Genomic DNA, 13,920 nt, shown 5'->3' with positions numbered 1-13,920 from the left:
GGCGTTTCACAGAAGATCTTCAGAGCGCAGCCATTGTTCAGAAAACACACACACACACACACACACACACACACACACACTGAAAGGCCCCACAGAAACCTATTAAGCGGTGACACATTTTCCCATGAGACAGATCTGCTTTTTGCATGTTTGAGGCTTAAACACTAAATCTGCTCTCTCACTCTCACACACTCTCTCTCACACACACACACACACACACATTAAGCAGCATACCGGTTTTCATTGATTGTAAATAACTGATGATGCTAATAATAAGAAATATTTCTTGAGCACCAAATCAGCATATAAGAACGATTTCTAAAGAATCACGTGACACTGAAGACAGGAATAATGATGTGGATAATTTAATTCGGCTTTAGAGTTATTTTAAACAGTAATAATATGTCACAATATAACTTTTTTACTGTATGTGATTAAATAAATGCACTACTTGTTGAGCAAAACACAAAAAAACAAATCTGAACAGTAATATATGTACACAAACATATTCACCTCTATGGGCTGAAATAGCCATCTTGGTAAACACAATTTTATTGGTCACAAGAAATAGTCCACCCAACAAGAAATCATTTCATATGAACACACTTACATGAGTATATGACTTTTTCCCCCACTACAGAAACAAAAGGCCAGTGCAATAAAAAAGAAAAAAAAAAACAGGGAGATGAAGAAGAAATGTGTATGGTGACGTGAAGAATGTCTTTAGCTGGAGTGTATGCATGTGTGTGTTTCTCGCTGCTTCAAATAATCCAGCAAGGATTACATGAACTTTTCTCAATGAACTTTAGCATTACAAATAACACTGCAGCGCTGTTATTCATAGGGTTGAGTAATTCTTTACTGGTCAACTAAACAAACATGACACCTCATGTATTACTGGAAACACACACACACACACACACACACTATAGCATTACAGCTGAACGGGCACCAGCGCTATTGAGAAACCCCTCCATGTGTTTCACAAAAACAAGGACTCACTGACCCAACAACAACAAATCACATCTTACAAACACATCTTCAGACACACTGGAGGTCAACAGAGGTTTGTGTGCTGACAGGAAGCTCCCAGGAGAACATTTCAATACTGTGAGAATATGAATTTCCTCTCTTTAAAAGGATATGATCTTTGAGCCTCACAAACTGTTGAACCCATCTTACTCACACACACACACACACACACACTCTGCCCTATTGCCTTGTTTACATAAACCTGACCATATGAGCCTGAACCCGACCAAAGGAGACCACGGTTCATCTTCAGCTGGACAGCTGGAGCTGCAAAATCCGTTCGGATGAAAAATTTTGATTCAGATTCAGGTTTATGCAATGGGTAACGAAGTGGTGGGTATCATATGTATATTACCACTAGAATTTGTAGTGTTTTTGTGCCCATTCATCCAGTACAGCATTTGAGGTCAAGATCTGATGTTGGATGAGAAGGCCTGGCTCACAATCACCATTTCAGTTCATTCAGTGTGGTTGAGGTCAGGCAGCCAAACAGAGAAGCATGATTCATCCCTCCACAGCATAAGTTTCCAGAGTCCGGCGGTGGGGTGACACTTGGCATTATACTTGCTGATGTGAGGCTTGCATGCAGCTGCTTGGCCACGTAAACCCATTCCATGAAGCTCCCGTTGCACAGTTTTGTGTTGATATTAATGCCAGTGGAAGTTTGGAACTCTTCAGCTACGGAAACAGCAAAGCGTTGGCGTTTTTTATGCACCATGCTCTGTGACTTTACATGGTCTTTCACTTTGCAGCTGTGTTGCTTCTGTTCCCCACAAACACCCCATCCTTAAAGGTTTTATTGTTGAAGAATGGGCCTAACATCACCACTTAACCCACATAAAACCATTGTCCCTGAAAGCAATCAGCCTCTCGTGGCTCATTGCTTCAATCTCTCATGAGTCCTGTGCTGCTAATGGAAACGAGTTACAGCACTTCACTTATAACACATCTATGCGATGATTAACTGGTCACTGGCGACAGGGGAATCCTTGGTCACACACTGCATGTTCATACACGCAGGCTCCGATTATGTGGTCAGAACTGAACAGAACACTGCCTGCAGGACCAATTCACTGACGCCACAACTCACATACTTCCTCAAGTCTTGAGGAAAACATCCACACGTACACCGGCTGACCAGAAGCAGCACATTTAGATGCTTTAACGTCCTGTTTATAACTGGTGACTGCTTCCTGTCCAGTAGAGGATAGAGGAAGTTATCACAGAAGGGGGTAGAGAGTAAAAAACTTAACATTAAAAGAGCTTTGTGTTGCTCAATACCTGACAGAGGGCCAAAAACAAACAGTTTTGTGGTTCATTAAGACAAGCCATGATGATAAAAAAAAAGGGGGAGGAGAGAGAAAAAGAGAGAAGAGGTGATGCACGTTTTAAAAAAATATAAATAAATAAATAAAAATCAAAGCTGAGTCTCTGGAGCCCTCTGGTGACCTAAGCAGAACTGCATAGGCTGCATTTTTAGGGCCCGAGCACCGAGGTGCGAGGACCCTCTTGTATCTGCTTTGTTTTTTATTAGGGCCCGAGCACCGATGGTGTGAGGACCCTCTTGGAATTGCTCCGTTTATTATTATTATTATTATTATTATTATTATTATTATTATTATTATTATTAGGGCCCGAGCACCGATGGTGTGAGGACCCTCTTGGAATTGCTCCGTTTATTATTATTAGGGCTCAAGCCCAAAGGGCGAGAGGCCTATTGTTTTCCTTAGGATTATTTTTTATTATTATTATTATTATTATTATTATTATTATTTTTTTCCAACGTCTCGGGGGCTTTTGGGGCCCTTAACGTGCTTAAAAAGTCTTGAAAATTGGCACACAGATTGGAACCTGCGGCCATTAGGGCCGGGCAGAGACTGATACACGGGCGTGGCACAGGGGCTCTACAGCGCCCCCTGGAATATGGAGGGCCATATATCATACATTCTTGCTCGTAGACGAATGAAACTCGGTACACATATAAATCTCATCAATCCAAACAACTTTTGTATTGCATATCATAGGCTCCGCCCAACAGGAAGTTGGCTATTTAGGGTTTAGTATTCAAATTTTTCGTCAAAGTTGTGGGGGCTTTTGGGGTCCTTAACATACTCAAAAACTCTTGAAAATTTGCGCACACTTTGGAATCTGTGGCCTTTAGGAGCCTGCAGAGGCTGGGACCCGGGCGTGGCACAGGGGCTCTATGGCGCCCCCTGGAACACAGTCATAAATGTTGATGTATAGCTCACACATACTTGCACATATTCATATGAAACTCAGTACACATATAGATCTCATCGTGCCGAACAACTTTCGTATTGCTTGTCATAGGCTCCACCCAACAGGAAGTCAGCTATTTAGAGTTATGTAAAAAGCGCATGCTCTGGAATTTGAAATACTTGTCATAGGTTTTTTTCTCGATTGCCGCCAAACTTGGTCAACATGATCTCAAGACATTGGGGATGAAAAATTGCCAGGGGATTTTTGATATCTCGAACGGTTTGCTCGTGGCGAGGCGTTGAAATTATGGCGAGAAATGAGAAACAGGAAGTGTCTAATACCGTCCACATACATTTCCTGATTTTAATCAAACTTCATCAGATTATTTGTTGTATGATGTCGATCGCATATATGTGACTATTAGGAGTCAAAGTTATAGCGCCACCAACTGGCAGAAGGAAGTGTGTCATTTTCAAAATGATTTGAATTCAGCATCTTATTATTACTCGATTTGCTTCAAACTTCATCAGAATAATGTTAAAACACAGCCGATATAAATCTGCAAGGGGGATATTGATATCTAAAAAATTGTTGGCGTGGCAACATGTCAAACTGGAATACTTCTCAGGTGATTTTGAGGCAAATAACATACTTAGAATTTCACAAAACTCTGAACACACATCAGTATTTCTGATAGGAACTTAAATTGTGAATGGATTTTGGATAGCTTGAATGGTTTTGCCGTGGTGATTTTTTTAAATGACCTTACAAAGGGAATCATTATTGTATTTTTAAATTGCAGCTTCCAAACACGTCAAAGAATTTTTTCATACAGATGAAAAAGTCATTCTGAGGAAATATGCATAGTTTCACGACTTTACAACACTGTATGGATAACAGAAAACTAAAAAACTGTCAGACATCTCATCTCACTCTGTCCCTCTGTTTGAGTATATGTGCTTCAGACTTCCATTGTCTGAGAGAAATTGCGCCCCTACAGGTTCAATTCCCGGACTTTTACTTTCACTTTTAAATCGGTTAAAAATACAAACAAATACTTAGATTTAATTCACACTGACAAGCTAAACCAACATATCTGATTATTACCGGTTCAGGGCTCATGGATAAATTATTTCTGGCCAGAGATACGTGAGAAATAGGAGAGACGAATCACCGCTGTGATCACGAGCGTCTGGAGTAAAGAGCTCAGAGAAAACGAATTTATTCCTGTTTTATAGCTTTTAAAAATAAATTTTTACAGCGATATCACACAATCAACCAATTAGAACACACCAAGAGCTAAATTCAGATGTTTTTGAACTGTTTGTGTGAAAATGAAATATTTGTGGCTGCCTATCTGAAATCACCGCCTCCGATCAGCGCGTACAGTGTCGAGCTCAAAACAAACGAATTTATTCTGGTTTAAGAGCTTTTTTAAATAAAACATTACCACAAATGCACACAATAAACCCATTGTAACACTACAAGAGCTAAATGCAGGTGTTTGTGACTCGTTTAAGTGTGCAAGACTATTTGAAAGCGACTGGCAGAATAACATATCTCTCGAGCTGCAGGATTCTGGCTTTCGTCGTACGAACGAACACATCACGGACAAGATTATTTCAAAACACAAAATAGCTAAGCGAATATAAACGAAAACAGCCACGTGAACATAAACGGTTGAGAAATATATCTGAAGTGGATCTACTGGATTTGAATATTAAGTGACCGCATATACCAGCTGCTTCTGTCTTCAATTTTAATCTATATAAAAAATAAATTCATTCATCTTGGCTGCTTTTTTAATGTGTGTACGTATTTATTTATTATTTTGCTCTAACAAGAATTAATCTATATTTAATTAAATCAATTACATTTTATTTTACATTTGATTTGTCCATTTCTGCATCTAAACGCCTAAAAACCTAAAACATGCTCTATTATACTATTGTTAGCAATTCCTTTATCGTCCAATTTATCTGGTGTACACACTTTTATTTTCATAATAAACTTGTTTGTTAGATTATACACAGTTACAGTGGTCTATAATAAATATTAACAGGTTTTATTCAAGCTGTTTAGAATGATTGCAGTTGGCTAATTTTTTTTAAATGTAAATCCAAAAAAAAAAAAAATTAATAAAAAACATTGGAAAACAATAACTGTTGTACTTTTTTTATACATTTTGTATAATTTCATAGTTTATGCATTATAGTTATGAAAGCAAATAAATGTAGCCACTCACATAGAAATAGGCTTTATCCTTTTCTGACAGTTTTAGGGATTTTTAAAAATCCTAAAAAACCTTATTTGTGCTGCAAATAATAATTTCAAACTCAAAAAGTAAATAGTCAGTTCATGCTTTATAAAGCCTTGTCCCAATATTAATAGTCAGTAGTAAGCAGTTTATAAATACAGCTATAAATAGCTTGTTCTTGGTTTATAAGCACATTTATTAAAAAGGAGAGTAAAGGATCAGTTATCTTCCTATGAAAAATAAAAAAATAAAAATAAACAAACAACAACACAGATTGATACAGAACTCAGAAATTATATTGTGGATTTATGATAAAATCAGCCTGTACATGATTTCATACTCCTCCAAGAAGACACAAGTAGTTCACACCAAACTTTTTTTAACATGAAGCCAATATACTGAGATGTTAAATTGTGAATGGGTTTAGGATAGCTTAAATGGTGTGGCCATAGCGATTTATTAAAGTAACATAAAACAATACAATAGTTATTTTACTATATCTTTAAATTTTTTCATTCCAAACTCTTGATAATTTTTTATATACGTAGAAGTCATCATTTGAAGGAAGCACAGTAAGTTTCATAGCTTTATCATTTTCAAGAGCCAGCATAAAATTAAAACTATCATAACTTATAAATGAAGCTTGCAATTCTTAGTACCAATAATGGCCACCAGATGGAGGTATAGGATTACTTTTAAATAATTATTGTAGAAACAAGTATGATTTAAATCATTTATAGAAATCTTTCAAAGAACAATAATATGAATTTTATGTATTTTACTGATAAAATGACCCTCACTTAATTAGAATAACAAGCTGAAATATTGTGAACTGTATATTAAGAATAATTCTTTATAGGCTTTATGGACAGACACGTTTTGAGTGACTCTTGAAGGATCAGCACCACATCCTCTTTTACCACTGTTTAAAGAATGTATCTTACAGAACAGATGCAAATTTGTTTTGGATAGCTTGAATGGTTTTGTCGTGGTGATTTTTTGAAATAACAGTAAAAAAGTAACCAGTAAATGTCTTTTATTTTTTTAAAGTGCAGCTTCTAAACACTTCTAAAAAATTTACACATAGAAGACAAGTCATTCTGAGGAAATATGCATAGTTTCATGACTATACAACACTATATGGATGATAGAAAATTAAAAAACTATCATACATCTGATGTCACTCTGTCCCTCTGTCACAGTGGGTAGTGTGTGTGTGTGTGTGTGTGTGTGTGTGTGTGTGTGTGTGTGTGCGTGTTTGTTTGTGTGTGTGTTAAGTGAATTAGGTGTGAAACTATCAGGGAGCATTTAGTCTCCAGCGCCAACATTTTACAGAACTGCCACTTTCCTGGAGTCTCAGAATTACAATGTGTCAGGTTCTGAGAGATCTAAGATTCCAAAAAATGATTTAATTAGAATACCATGAAGTTTTGTGAAATACTAAATATTAAGGCTTTATATATAGGCTTTATGAACAGATTAGAGTGACTCTTGTTCGATGGTTTGAGGAATATATCTTCCAGAATCCGGGATTAAGATTTAGGAGCTCATTTTTAGTCCACCTCCTTTCCTGAAAAGTCTGTCTTGCAGAATTGACTAAAAATTTATCTTCACATTAATTCCTAATTATTTTGCAATTCTTTTTGTCAGTTCTTCTTGACCTGTTTTTCTCTTCCAGCTTTCCTGGACTATTGTATAGCACTCATAAATGATTAAATAAAAAATAATGGTAGTTATTAAGATTGATATGGTTTGGAATTGGTAAAATGTGCTTGGAAAAACATCACAATAAAACAATGTTTTAATGTTTAAGTTTGGAATATTAACTGACATGAATGAATGCTATATAAATATTGTTCATGTTAACATAATGTTTATGAATGGAATCTTATTGTAAAGTGTTACTAAAGTTATATATATATTGTTCTGTGAATGTGATTTTAAAGTCTAGATGATTCGGATTAACCCTTTAACTGCCATATCCTTTAAAACCTCACTGCCAGAGGGATATTGTGAATGCATGTGCCCGCTGGGCACAGTTTACCTGATGCCACCGGGGTGGCGATGGCACTGGTGGCTTGAGCCCGCCATCGCTGCTTGCAGCTATATTTATTATTATTATTCTTCTTCTCTAAGATGAATCGCATTTTTGAGGGCCTAAACATGCTCGAAAAGTCATGAAACTTTGCACACACCTCAGAACTGGCGAAAATTTACGTCTGATATGGGTTTCAGAAGTGGGTGTGGCAAAATGGCTCAACAGCGCCACCTATACACGTTCAACGGTGTGCGCCTCGAGCTACGTTTCATGTACATGTATGAAAATCGGTATACACATGTAACTCTCCAATACCTACAAAAAAGTCTCTTGGAGCAAAATCCGAAACCCAACAGGAAGTCGGTTATTTCTAATATTATGAGCAAATTTTGTGTCATTTTTGTCATTTCCATGCGTTGTATTTTAACGAACTCCTCCTAGAGATTAATTCAGATCAACACCAAATTTGGTATGCCTAATCTAAAGGCCTTTGCGATGTTAAATTGCGAAGCTTTTGAGTTTTCGTTGAAGGGCCTGTGTGTGGCGGCCTGGCGAATTTCGATGATTCGCCATGAAACAGGAAGTTGCTATAACTCAGACATACAATGACCAATCTGCCCCAAACTTCACATGTTTGATGAGACTCCTGTCCTGAACAGTTTGACATGACCATATTCAGTTATAGTCATAGCGCCACCTATTGGCAACAGGAAGTGACATATTTTACGCTGCGACAAACTACTCCTAGAAATTTTTGACATCAATGTCTTTTTTGTCGTCAGTCTAATCTAAAGGCCTGTACGATGTTAAATTGAGAAGATCTTGAGTTTTCGTTAAAGGGCGTGTCCATGGCGCCATGTCAAAGTTCGATGTCTCGCCATGGGAGTAGAAGTTGTTGTAACTCAGTCATAAAATATCAGATCTTGCCCAAACTTCAAATGTTTGATAAGAGTACTGACCTGAACACATCTGGAGGCTAATATTCCATTGGGTGTGGCAAAATGGCTCGATAGCGCCACCTATAAATTTTGAATGGAGTGCGCCTCGAGCTACATGTCATATACATGTACGAAAATCGGTAAACATATGTAACACACCAATAGCTACAAAAAAGTCTCTTGGTACGAAACCCGAATCCCAACAGGAAGTCGGTTATTTTTAATTTTCCCTGCAAAATTGGTGTTGTTTTTGTCATTTTCAGGGGTTGTATTTTAACGAACTCCTCCTAGAGATTTATTCAGATCAACACCAAACTTGGTCAGTGTAATCTAAAGCCCTTTGCCATGTTAAATTGCGAAGGAATTGAGGTTTCGTTAAAGGGCGTGTCCATGGCGGCCTGACAAATTTCGATGATTCGCCATGAAAAATGATGGTGCTATAACTCACACATACAATGTCCAATCCGCCCCAAACTTCACATTTTTGATAAGACTCTACACCTGAACAGATTTACATGCCAATATTCAGTTATAGTCATAGCGCCACCTATTGGCAACTGGAAGTGACATATTTTACACTGTGACAAACTACTCCTAGAAATTTTATGACATAAATGTCTTTTTTGTGGTCAGTCTAATCTAAAGACCTGTGTGATGTTCAGTTGTGAAGATCTTGAGTTTTTGTTAAAAGGCATGTCCATGTCGCCATGACGAAGTTCGATGTCTCGCCATGGGAATAAAAGATGTTATTACTCAGGCATAAAATGTCCGATCTTGCCCAAACTTCACATGTGTGATAAGGGTCCTGGCTTGAACACATCTGAAGGCCAATATTCCATTATAACGATAGCGCCACCTGCTGGCAACAGGAAGATTGGCACACATATGGAATAAACTTTGATATATTGCACTTATATTTATGAGTTTAAATGCATATTTCTCAACGTTCACCTTTTTACTAAAGCCACACGATGGCAGTGAGCCCGGGTGCGAGGGCCCGTTCATCGCTGCTTGCAGCTTTAATTAGGGCCCGAGCACCGATGGTGTGAGGACCCTCTTGGAATTGCTCCGTTTATTAGGGCCCGAGCACCGATGGTGTGAGGACCCTCTTGGAATTGCTCCGTTTATTATTATTATTATTATTATTATTATTATTATTATTATTATTATTATTATTATTATTCTTCTTCTCCAAAATGAATCGCATTTTTGAGGGCCTAAACATGCTCGAAAAGTCATGAAACTTTGCACACACCTCAGAACTGGCGAAAATTTACGTCTGATGTGGGTTTCAGAAGTGGGTGTGGCAAAATGGCTCAACAGCGCCACCTATAAACGTTCAACGGTGTGCGCCTCGAGCTACGTTTCATGTACATGTATGAAAATCGGTATACACATGTAACTCTCCAATACCTACAAAAAAGTCTCTTGGAGCAAAATCCAAAACCCAACAGGAAGTCGGTTATTACTAATATTATGAGCAAATTTTGTGTCATTTTTGTCATTTCCATGCGTTGTATTTTAACGAACTCCTCCTAGAGATTCATTCAGATCAACACCAAATTTGGTATGCCTAATCTGAAGGCCTTTGCGATGTTAAATTGCGAAGCTTTTGAGTTTTCGTTAATGGGCGTGTCCGTGGCGGCCTGGCGATTTTCGATGATTCGCCATGAAACAGGAAGTTGCTATAACTCAGACATACAATGACCAATATGCCCCATACTTCACATGTTTGATGAGTCTCCTAACATGAACAGATTGACATGCCCATATTCAGTTATAGTCATAGCGCCACCTATTGGCAACAGGAAGTGACATATTTTACACTGCGATGAACTACTCCTAGAAATTTTATGACATCAATTTTTTTTTGTGGTCAGTCTAATCTAAAGGCCTGTGCGATGTTAAATTGTGAAGATCTTGAGTTTTCGTAAAAAGGCGTGTCCATGGCGCCGTCACGAAGTTCGATGTCTCGCCATGGGAATAAAAGTTGTTATAACTCAGGCATAAAATGTCTGATCTTCCCCAAACTTCACATGTGTGATAAGAGTCCTGGCCTGAACACATCTGAAGGCCAAAATTCCATCAGTTGTGGCAAAATGGCTCTATAGCGCCACCTATACACTTTCAACAGAGTGCGCCTCGAGCTATGTTTCACGTACATGTACAAAAAACGGTATACACATGTAACACACCAATACCTACAAAAAAGTCTCTTGGTACGAAATCCGTATTCCAACAGGAAGTCGGTTATTTTGAATTTTCTCTGCAAAATTGGCGTTGTTTTTGCCATTTTCAGGGGTTGTACTTTAACGAACTCCTCCTAGAGATTTATTCAGATCAACACCAAACCTGGTCAGTGTAATCTTAAGCCCTTTGCGATGTTAAATTGCGAAGATCTTTAGATTTCGTTAAAGGGCGTGTCCATGGCGGCGTGACAAATTTCGATGTTTCGCCATGAAAAAGGAAGTTGCTGTAACTCAGACATACAATGTCCAATCTGCCCCAAACTTCACATGTTAGATAAAACTTCTGCCCTTAACAGATCTACATGCCCACATTCAGTTATAGTCATAGCGCCACCTATTGGCAACAGGAAGTGACATGTTTTACGCTCCGAAAAACTACTCCTATAATTTTTTTGAGATTAACATATATTTTGTGGTCAGTCTAATCTAAAGACCTGTGCAATGTTAACTTTTGGAGATCTTGAGTTTTTGTTAAAGGGCGTTTCCATGGCGCCATGACAAAATTTGATGTCTTGCCACAAGTTGTTGTAACTCAAGCATAAAATGTTCAATCTTCCCCAAACTTCACATGTGTGATAAGAGTCCTGGCCTGAACACATCTGAAGGCCAATATTCCATTATAATGATAGCGCCACCTGCTGGCAACGGTAAGATTGGCACATATATGGGATATACTTTGATATATTCCACTTATATTTAGGACATTAAATGCATATTTCTCAACGTTCACCTTTTTACTAAAGCAACACTATGGCGGTGAGCCCGGGTGCGAGGGCCCGTTCATCGCTGCTTGCAGCTTTAATTATTATTATTATTATTATTCTTCTTCTCTAAGATGAATCGCATTTTTGAGGGCCTAAACATGCTCGAAAAGTCATGAAACTTTGCACACACCTCAGAACTGGCGAAAATTTACGTCTGATATGGGTTTCAGAAGTGGGTGTGCCAAAATGGCTCAACAGCGCCACCTATACACGTTCAACGGTGTGCGCCTCGAGCTACGTTTCATGTACATGTATGAAAATCGGTATACACATGTAACTCTCCAATACCTACAAAAAAGTCTCTTGGAGCAAAATCCGAAACCCAACAGGAAGTCGGTTATTTCTAATATTATGAGCAAATTTTGTGTCATTTTTGTCATTTCCATGCGTTGTATTTTAACGAACTCCTCCTAGAGATTCATTCAGATCAACACCAAATTTGGTATGCCTAATCTGAAGGCCTTTGCGATGTTAAATTGCGAAGCTTTTGAGTTTTCGTTAATGGGCGTGTCCGTGGCGGCCTGGCGAATTTCGATGATTCGCCATGAAACAGGAAGTTGCTATAACTCAGACATACAATGACCAATCTGCCCCAAACTTCACATGTTTGATGAGACTCCTGACCTGAACAGATTGACATGCCCATATTCAGTTATAGTCATAGCGCCACCTATTGGCAACAGGAAGTGACATATTTTACACTGCGATGAACTACTCCTAGAAATTTTATGACATCAATGTATTTTTTGTGGTCAGTCTAATCTAAAGCCCTGTGCGATGTTAAGTTGTGAAGATCTTGAGTTTTCGTTAAAAGGCGTGTCCATGGCGCCGTCACGAAGTTCGATGTCTCGCCATGGGAATAAAAGATGTTATAACTCAGGCATAAAATGTCCGATCTTCCCCAAACTTCACATGTGTGATAAGAGTCCTGGCCTGAACACATCTGAAGGCCAAAATTCCATCAGGTGTGGCAAAATGGCTCGATAGCGCCACCTATACACTTTCAACAGAGTGCGCCTCGAGCTATGTTTCACGTACATGTACAAAAATCGGTATACACATGTAACACACCAATACCTAAAAAAAAGTCTCTTGGTACGAAATCCGAATCCCAACAGGAAGTCGGTTATTTAGAATTTTCTCTGCAATATTGGCATTGTTTTTGCCATTTTCAGGGGTTGTACTTTAACTAACTCCTCCTAGAGATTTATTCAGATCAACACCAAACCTGGTCAGTGTAATCTTAAGCCCTTTGCGATGTTAAATTGCGAAGATCTTTAGATTTCGTTAAAGGGCGTGTCCATGGTGGCCTGACAAATTTCGATGTTTCGCCATGAAAAAGGAAGTTGCTGTAACTCAGACATACAATGTCCAATCTGCCCCAAACTTCACATGTTAGATAAAACTTCTGCCCTTAACAGATCTACATGCCCACATTCAGTTACAGTCATAGCGCCACCTATTGGCAACAGGAAGTGACATGTTTTACGCTGCAACAAACTACTCCTATAATTTTTTTGAGATTAACATATATTTTGTGGTCAGTCTAATCTAAAGGCCTGTGCAATGTTAACTTTTGGAGATCTTGAGTTTTTGTTAAAGGCCGTTTCCATGGCGCCATGACAAAATTTGATGTCTTGCCACAGCAAGAGAAGTTGTTGTAACTCAAGCATAAAATGTTCAATCTTCCCCAAACTTCACATGTTCGATAAGAGTCCTGGCCTGAACACATCTGAAGGCCAATATTCCATTATAATGATAGCGCCACCTGCTGGCAACGGTAAGATTGGCACATATATGGGATATACTTTGATATATTCCACTTATATTTAGGACATTAAATGCATATTTCTCAACGTTCACCTTTTTACTAAAGCAACACGATGGCGGTGAGCCCGGGTGCGAGGGCCCGTTCATCGCTGCTTGCAGCTTTAATTAGGGCCCGAGCACCGATGGTGTGAGGACCCTATTGGAATTGCTCCGTTTATTATTATTATTATTATTATTATTATTATTATTATTATTCTTCTCCAAAATGAATCGCATTTTTGAGGGCCTAAACATGCTCGAAAAGTCATGAAACTTTGCAGACACCTCAGAACTGGCGAAAATTTACGTCTGATATGGGTTTCAGAAGTGGGTGTGGCAAAATGGCTCAACAGCGCCACCTATACATGTTCAACGGTGTGCGCCTCGAGCTACGTTTCATGTACATGTATGAAAATCGGTATACACATGTAACTCTCCAATACCTACAAAAAAGTCTCTTGGAGCAAAATCCGAAACCCAACAGGAAGTCAGTTATTTCTAATATTATGAGCAAATTTTGTGTCATTTTTGTCATTTCCATGCATTGTATTTTAACGAACTCCTCCTAGAGATTCATTCAGATAAACACCACATTTGGTATGCCTAATCTAAA

At 38.4% G+C, this 13,920-nt stretch overlaps 1 protein-coding gene and 1 long non-coding RNA gene across 3 annotated transcripts in view; both read right to left on the bottom strand.

Annotated features, from left to right (window-relative positions):
• Positions 1-13,920, bottom strand: part of LOC127934521 (partitioning defective 3 homolog) — a 93,943-nt gene that overhangs the window by 47,633 nt on the left and 32,390 nt on the right. The window lies entirely within an intron of this gene.
• LOC127934649 (uncharacterized) lies at positions 7,318-13,153 on the bottom strand. The gene is made up of 3 exons (XR_008147870.1): positions 12,958-13,153; positions 9,815-11,068; positions 7,318-7,778 (listed from the first exon to the last, which is right to left on the bottom strand). It is a non-coding gene; the product is annotated as an uncharacterized LOC127934649 (long non-coding RNA).

Source organism: Carassius gibelio, chromosome A2, assembly GCF_023724105.1.
Source record: "Carassius gibelio isolate Cgi1373 ecotype wild population from Czech Republic chromosome A2, carGib1.2-hapl.c, whole genome shotgun sequence".
In the NCBI taxonomy this organism is placed as follows: Eukaryota; Metazoa; Chordata; class Actinopteri; order Cypriniformes; family Cyprinidae; genus Carassius; species Carassius gibelio.
Note: the sequence above shows the minus strand (reverse complement) of the source record. Positions and strands in the feature narration are given on the sequence as shown.